We start from the raw sequence: 7675 nt of genomic DNA, 5'->3' as shown, positions 1-7675 counted from the left end.
CCTGAAAAATTACGCTCCTCCAAAAATTAAAAAAAAAATTGATTTTCTTATTTATCTTCCATGTATATCAAGCCAAAAAAGAAAGAAACTTGGTAAACATCTGTCAAAAACACTACAGTTTTTGAAATTCTTTCAACCGTGAAGTATTTTTGTAACCCCTGACATTCTTATAATTTTTTTCAGTAAATTTTTTACCTTTTAAAAAATATGTCTAAAAAGCCCCATTCACTTACTAACTGTTTGAACTCTTCAAGTTTTTTCGAAAAGTTAAAAATTTATAAAAAAAAATAAATGCAATGCATTTTTAAAAAGACGAGCTGTTTAATGCGAGAAAATTTTTTTATACAAAAGACCCCTATTAAGTTTCATCAGAAAATCGCCCCTTACATTTTTTCAGTGTTATTTAGATACACCCTGTGTATAGTGAGTGTCTAAAAGAATGGATTCATTCATTAATTGGGTGAAATAAACTGATTTAGATCAATTTATATTACTACAATAATTTTGTTTCGTTATAAAAATTACAGGTTGCAAAGGCATTTTTTGTTCAGTTTTTTTATAACCATTATTAAATAGAAACGTGGTATAGGACTGTTTTTCAGGTATCTAATCACGAAAATGAAAAGGTAAACAATAATATTTACCTAATGTCTCAAGTCGTTTAGGAATACCTTATGCAGTGTTATTTTCTATACTATATTTTTTATTAGTATAGATTTTGAGAAAAAGCAGGTGTTCCTTGAAGCATAATTTTATTTATGGTAAAAAAAGTATGTCTTTAAAATGAGAACAATGGGTTTTAATTTTCTACTGCAGTTATTGGCAGCGGACAGTCTAGTATTTTGGGATAACAAAATTTGGTATTTTTTATCATATAAACGACCATCAAAAGTCTATGCCTGTTGAGATATACTCCCCAGCCGATATTGATCTTTTAAGTTGGTGTAAATCATAAAAATATTTAACAAAAAAAAAAATAAGTTTAATTACTTCAGAATATCCTCAAATACTCAACTGTCGTAACAGATAACTGCAGTAGAAAATTGAAATGCATTTTTCTCTGGAACAAGTATATTTTTTTAACATAAATAAATTGGTGTTGCTTGATTTCTCAAAATTTCTACCATATATGAAAAATGTTAAAGATGTTTTTAGCAGCCTCTATGTTTTAGGTAAAAAATAAAAAAGGCTATAATTTAATTTGTTTACCTTAAAACCCTTGAACAAATTTCAATGAAATATCGTACCTTAGCAAATAACTAATGGTCTGTAACTTTTTAAGGAAGCAGTCATACTTGATTTAAATGGGTTTAATTTAACCCTTGAAGGGATTCATAACATCCTGTATTTGAAATCACTAAAAAAAATGAAAACAAAAAAAATAAATGTGCCCCAGCACCACCCCCCTATAGAATTGATGTGTTACTTTATATACGCTTTGTATAATCAACTGGAGAATTTTTTCCATTTCAGTTAGAAAAGTTATAACTGGCAAAGTGGTATCATGTTATAAGAAATTTCAAAACTATTTTTTATCGACTTAATTTTGTATGTACTGTATAAAAGGATGAATGTAATAAAAATACATATTAATTAGTTTTATTTGTACTTGCAACTACCTATATAATTTATAATGTTTAGCTGTTAGGATGTTTATAATTTTTTTCTATAGTAGTACGATACTGTAAAAAATTTCTTTAAATACGCTTATTTTTTGTATAAAAAAAAATTTACAAAAATACTCTTTTAAATCGTATACCTACTGTCAATGTCTTATCATGTAGGTAGTTATACATCTGAAACCATGTAAATTATGTAAATAACAAAATTTATGTTTTGGGCAAAGTATTTAATAAATCCAAAATAAAATTGATACTCTTTTTTTACCAGTAACGAAGCACATTACTTTTAATTTGTGGAAACTATAGGGTGGTTCCGAAAAACTAATGTAAAAATCGGGTCTAGTTTTACTAATTTAGATGCCCACATTGGAGTGATGCACAAACATTTCATGAATTTATTGAAAAGTAAATTTCCCATCTACATTTAAGAACTTTTTCATATAAATATTTGCTTTCGTAGCGCTCGTTTTTGAGGTACAGTGTGTTAAAAAATTTAATATAAAAATAATTTCTATTAAATGAAAATATTAAAACAAAATTTTGTTTATGTACTTGCAAAAAATGAAATGTATCCAAAATTGTATTGAGGCATGTATTTTTTAACACGAATCATCTTAATAAAATTTTTTATAAACTGCTAATTTGTATCAATTTAGGAAAAGGAATGTGAAGAAGTTAATTAAAATAAAATTACATTTCAAAAATCATATATTTTTATTTTTAGTAGCGCTTCTTTTTGAGAACTTATTACCAGTGGCTTAAGTTGAGATTTAATTTTTTTCAAGTTGATGCCACTTGAAGCATCTATTGTGCCTGTAAAATCCTGTTTTAATTCATTTGTTCAGCAGATATATTTTTTAAAGTTTTTATTACCTTGTATTTCAAAAACGAGAACCTCGGAACAGTTGTTTATATAAGTAAATATATTTCAATATGAACAATGAAAATAGCACATCGGTATTACACCGTATACATTATTTTATTCTAATACTTTATAGTAATGATCATTTGCACTGTAAAGATCATACTGCGTTACAGGGTTGAAGGTGATACTGATGAATCTGAAAACTAATACTGTGTAGAGACAGCAAATCTACTTTGCTTCGAGGCTTCCGGTATTACTTTTTTTGACTCGTAATAAAAAAATTTAAATTGATAGGTCGGGTTAGATTTTTCTGTATATAAAACGTACGAAATCGACAAATCGTAAAAATGAAAGTCTATCTACACAAAAAAAAATATGTTTTGTTATACAGGGCGTAATTTTAAGTGGAGGTCAGCTTTTTAGGGGCAATAATATGTGCTCCCCTGAATATGAATCTGAAATTTTTTTTTTTTCAACAAATTAGTCGACATATAATTAGTTTTTTAAAATGCACTTTAATTTTTGTGTATGCCGCCACTGTAATATTTGTGTATTACATAAATTGTAAGCAAGCTATAGTGCATGTAAAGGGAGATAGTGCGAGTGAAGGATGACAAAGCGAAGGGGCTCAGTTGTTCCACATTTGAAGACAGGTCTGTTGTCTAATTAACAACCATTATTCAGAGGCAGTGGCGTACACAGCTTTTTTGTAAGGGGGGGTTACACTTTGCAGTAAGATTTTCGCGGCACGAAACTAGAGCACAGGGAAGCAGACGAAACTAAAAAGCGACGTTGCAACGTTTAGTCCGATTCAAGTACGATAGGTACGGCAATAGGAAGTTTGAATAGGTATATAATTATTGTTAAAAGTTAAAGCTCATAGTGGGGGTTTGAACCCCCACAATCCCCCGTGTGTACGCCACTGTTCATAGGGAAGCGACGAGGAAGGTGTTATATTAAGTGTCTGTAAGAACTGATGAGAGACCCGCAAGGACTATTTATTTTTGTGTATTTCATTTATCATTATTGATTACTGCTTGAGTTTTTTGTCAAGTACTGTTTATGGAATTGTGCATGCGCTGCGACTAAAGCGCCGTTATTTGAGGTTACACCAGCTTCTCCAGCGGCGGGGTAAGAAAATTATTAAAAAAAAAGGTTAAAAAAATCAAGTTTATGACGGAATTTAAAAAAATAAACTATTGATACGTATTTCTAAAGGTCAAAGGAAGTATCTGTATTAATATGACCCCCACTCAAAGCTACACCTTGTATATATTGGAAGATGTTTTACTAGTTTAGTTTTTTGAAATTATGCTGTAATTTAGTGAATAATAATAAAATAATAAAGGAAATGTCACTATAATTATATACATATTTTTAGTCGTACATTTCGTCGTTTGATAACAATTATCTTTTTTGAATAGGTACAAACTGATACATATTTCTGTATATAACCTGAGTAAACGTAAAACAATGATAACTTTTACGTAAACAAATTACATAATGCTGTTTTCTGCATATAAAAAGAATTATCAAATAACTATTTACTATTTTCCATAAATCAAATTGAAATTTATATAACAGTTTCCTTTCGTACAATGTATGTATGTAGAGTTGGTTGTATACATATTGGGACTTGGGTCATATTATTCGATACCATTAATCTCTATTGGAATATGGACTGCTATTATTGCTTTAGAAAACTTGGCCGGACTAATATATGTTTATCTCTGGATCACGGCACTCCTTTGATGTAAAGCTAAAAGCTAGCAAACTGCTAAGTGATGGTATGTTCGTCAACCGTATGTTCGTCAACCGCCTCTATTTCGTCCGTTTACGCATGACGTCACTTGACTCAAACGTCACATTTGTACTATATTTACATTACGGTAGCTAATGGCTGTGTTCAACGAATTGTCGGACTAGTTCGGTCAAATTTCTTTAGTCAAACAATTCGCTGAACGACCTTTAGTAACTGTATTGAAACCTGCCCAATATACTCAATCACAGCCTGCCTATACAGGGTGATTCAAAAAACCGCTGACAGAATTCTAGGGTAGATGATACTACATAAAAAATTAAGACGAAAAGTTTTAATAAACATAGGGTCGCAAATGCCTCCTTAACGAGATACAGGGCGTCAAAGTTTCTGTAAAATTAAACATTGTCTGCAATAATTCCAAAATGCCTGAACATTTCTATTTCAAATTTGCTATGCATAGTTAGCACCTTAAGACCAATGTTTGATCAACTCAAAATTTTATGAGCAGCAGTGTCGTAGAGATGGGGTCAACGTGACCCTTTTTTAAAAATATTTTCTACGCCATTGCTAATTTTGTCAAACGGGCACTATTTTCGTGTAAAGTGTTCAATTGTCTATCGAATTGGTCTCTTGCAAAATTTGGATTAAAGCAACCATTTTTAAGAGAACACCTTTGTAGAAAATTTGTAAATCCAATTTTATTTTCATTCATTTTAGTTTCGCATAGTAGACTTGTGCTATTCAAAATAAAATTAAACATCGCCTGTCACTAATGTCAATGTGTACAAGTGAGTTAAGTAAACTAGATTATAAGCTTCTTTTTGTCATTTTTACGCTTTAATTTTACAGAAACTTTGACGCCCTGTATCTCGTTAAGGAGGCATTTGCGACCCTATGTTTATTACGACTTTTCGTCTTAATTTTTCATGTATTACTTACCCTAGAAGTCTGTCATCGGTTTTTTGAATCACCCTGTATATAAACAGACAATTTAAATTGATATCGTGTACATAAAACGTATTAATTTCCACATTTTCATATGGTTGAAGAAACGTTGCCTTTTTTGAATAATAAAATGAATGGTGAGAAGATGCGTAGGCTGCAACAGCTTGGGATTATCAGAAAAATTAAAGAAAGTTACATTTTGAGTCTTATTATCAAGTGACGTAAACATATGGGTAGATACAACATCATATTTTCACATCCAAAAATGGTTCGTATATTAGAATTGGCGCATCCTCGTTTTTTATATGACTTAAGCTGAAGATAATTTTAATGGAATCATTTTTACGATTTAGATCTGTTTTGTACGTTTTACGTTACAGCAAAACCTGGCCTGACCTATTACCAGTTTAAATTTCTTTATTAAGAGTAGAATCAAATATAAATGGAATAGAAGCGCGTGTGTGGGGAGCTTTGGAAAGTGAATTGGTTGTTTATAGAGAGTGTTGTATAGAGAATAAAATTCTAATTCAAAACAAGAAATTTACGTTTGACAGTTAGTAGTCAAACATTTTTATTAACCTTTTTTAAGTATCTTATGGGGCATCGTTGTGAGTGTCGGCTGCTCTGGGCCAGCCATTTATTTTCAGTCAGTGACTTACCCCCATCGTTGATTTGTCTTTCCAAATACTAGGTTGTAACTCAGATGTCCCAGAGGTTGTTCTGTCTTACTTTTCTCTTTATTAAAAAAATTTAAAAAGCGGTTTCTAGCCTCGAAAAATGTCTATACAGGGTGTTGCTGCGTTCCTTGAAAAGAATGATCGAGGGCACGAAGTATAAATAAGTAACTTTTATTAAATAACTGATGGTCTAAAACATTGCATTTTAAATTGAAAAATAAAATTCACATGAATGTTTAAACAAATTTAAAGTCGTCCTTGGTGCGACAGACCCAGCTGTACCTGCGCCGTGCGCAGATTCACAATTCACACCACAACACGAATACGTAGTTTTAAATGTTTTATCTTAGACAGTTTTGGAAATATTCGGAAAAAACTTTCAGAGGCTAATCTTTAATGAATGGTTCGATTTTCATAGTCTCATTTAAATTCTTCTGATATTTTCCGTACACAAACACCATATCTGCAAATTCTTGATCAGAAAATAGTGCAACACAGAACGCACGTGCACAAGATGCACAGGGTCGGCTTACATTTATGGTTAATTTTCTTATTTAATTTTCTCGAAAACAAGCATTTAGACCATCAGTTGCTTAAAAAAGTTGCTCATTTTCGTGCGCTTATTTCAGAAACACCCTGTATAGCAGAAACTAAAAGTAATAAAGAGGCAAAGATTGAGTCCCACAGAGAGACCCAAGACACAGAATATAAAATTGTGTAAAAGGTGTCAATATTCGAAAGATAAAAGAAAAAACACGGAAGGGCCATATTATTTCCACAGAACAAGCAGCCAGGAAATCTAGAAACATTAAAAAGACACCTAGTTTTAACTGGGCTTTGTATAATTTTTGTTAATATTTTATTTTAATCATTATTGTTTGTTTGAAATATGTTACTTTTTGAACGAAGAATATATGTATTTTCTTTTTATACAGGGTGTTAAGTAAGATGTACAATAAATTCAACAGACGATTATTTGAGTGATTTTAAGAAAAAAGTTCATATTAACATTGGTCCGCACCGCAGATGCTTCGTTTTCAAGATACAGGGTATTAAACTTTTGTAAAACAAATTGCTATTTCATGAATAGCAATTTTGTTGTAGTTTGGCAGTGTTATTTGTAGTGTTAAGAGGCTAATTTAACTCTAACTTGATTAGATTTGTTAAGTCCATTGGCGTCCTGGGCGGTACTTTTGTGAATATTTTTAATAATGTTGGTCCAGGGATATGCAATTAAGTGGATTTTATTTTTAAGTTGTATTTTTAGGTGCTTAATCTAAAAATATAAAAATTACAAAAAAGTCAGCGGCATACATTTTTTTTTGTCAAAAATATTCGATAAGGTACCGCTCGGGACGCCACTGAATTTGACAAATCTAATCTAGTAAGCGTTAAATTAGCCCCATAACACTACAAGTAACACTGCCGAATTACAACAAAATTGGGTAAAGGGTATTTAAGTTATTTACGAAATAGCAATTTTTTTACAAAAGTTTAACACCCTGTATCTTGAAAACGAAGCGCCTGCGGACCAATGTTTATATGAACTTTTTGTCTTAAAATCATTCAAATAATCGTCTGTTGAATATTATTGTACATACTTAATTAACACCCTGTATACAGTATAGAAGAGGGCTCAGGAGGATTATCTCAAAAAGTACTCAAAAAGTACTCAAAATTGAAATCTGAACATTTGTATACAGGGGTTTATCAAAAAGATTTATTCAATAGAAAATAGGATAATCATAATGGACCTTCTTCGTGATACACTCTGTATATATGTTACACCTTTTAAGCGATTTTA

The sequence above is a fragment of the Anoplophora glabripennis genome, unplaced genomic scaffold (assembly GCF_000390285.2).
Source record: "Anoplophora glabripennis isolate ALB-LARVAE unplaced genomic scaffold, Agla_2.0 scaffold352, whole genome shotgun sequence".
In the NCBI taxonomy this organism is placed as follows: Eukaryota; Metazoa; Arthropoda; class Insecta; order Coleoptera; family Cerambycidae; genus Anoplophora; species Anoplophora glabripennis.
This window is presented reverse-complemented; position numbering follows the sequence as displayed.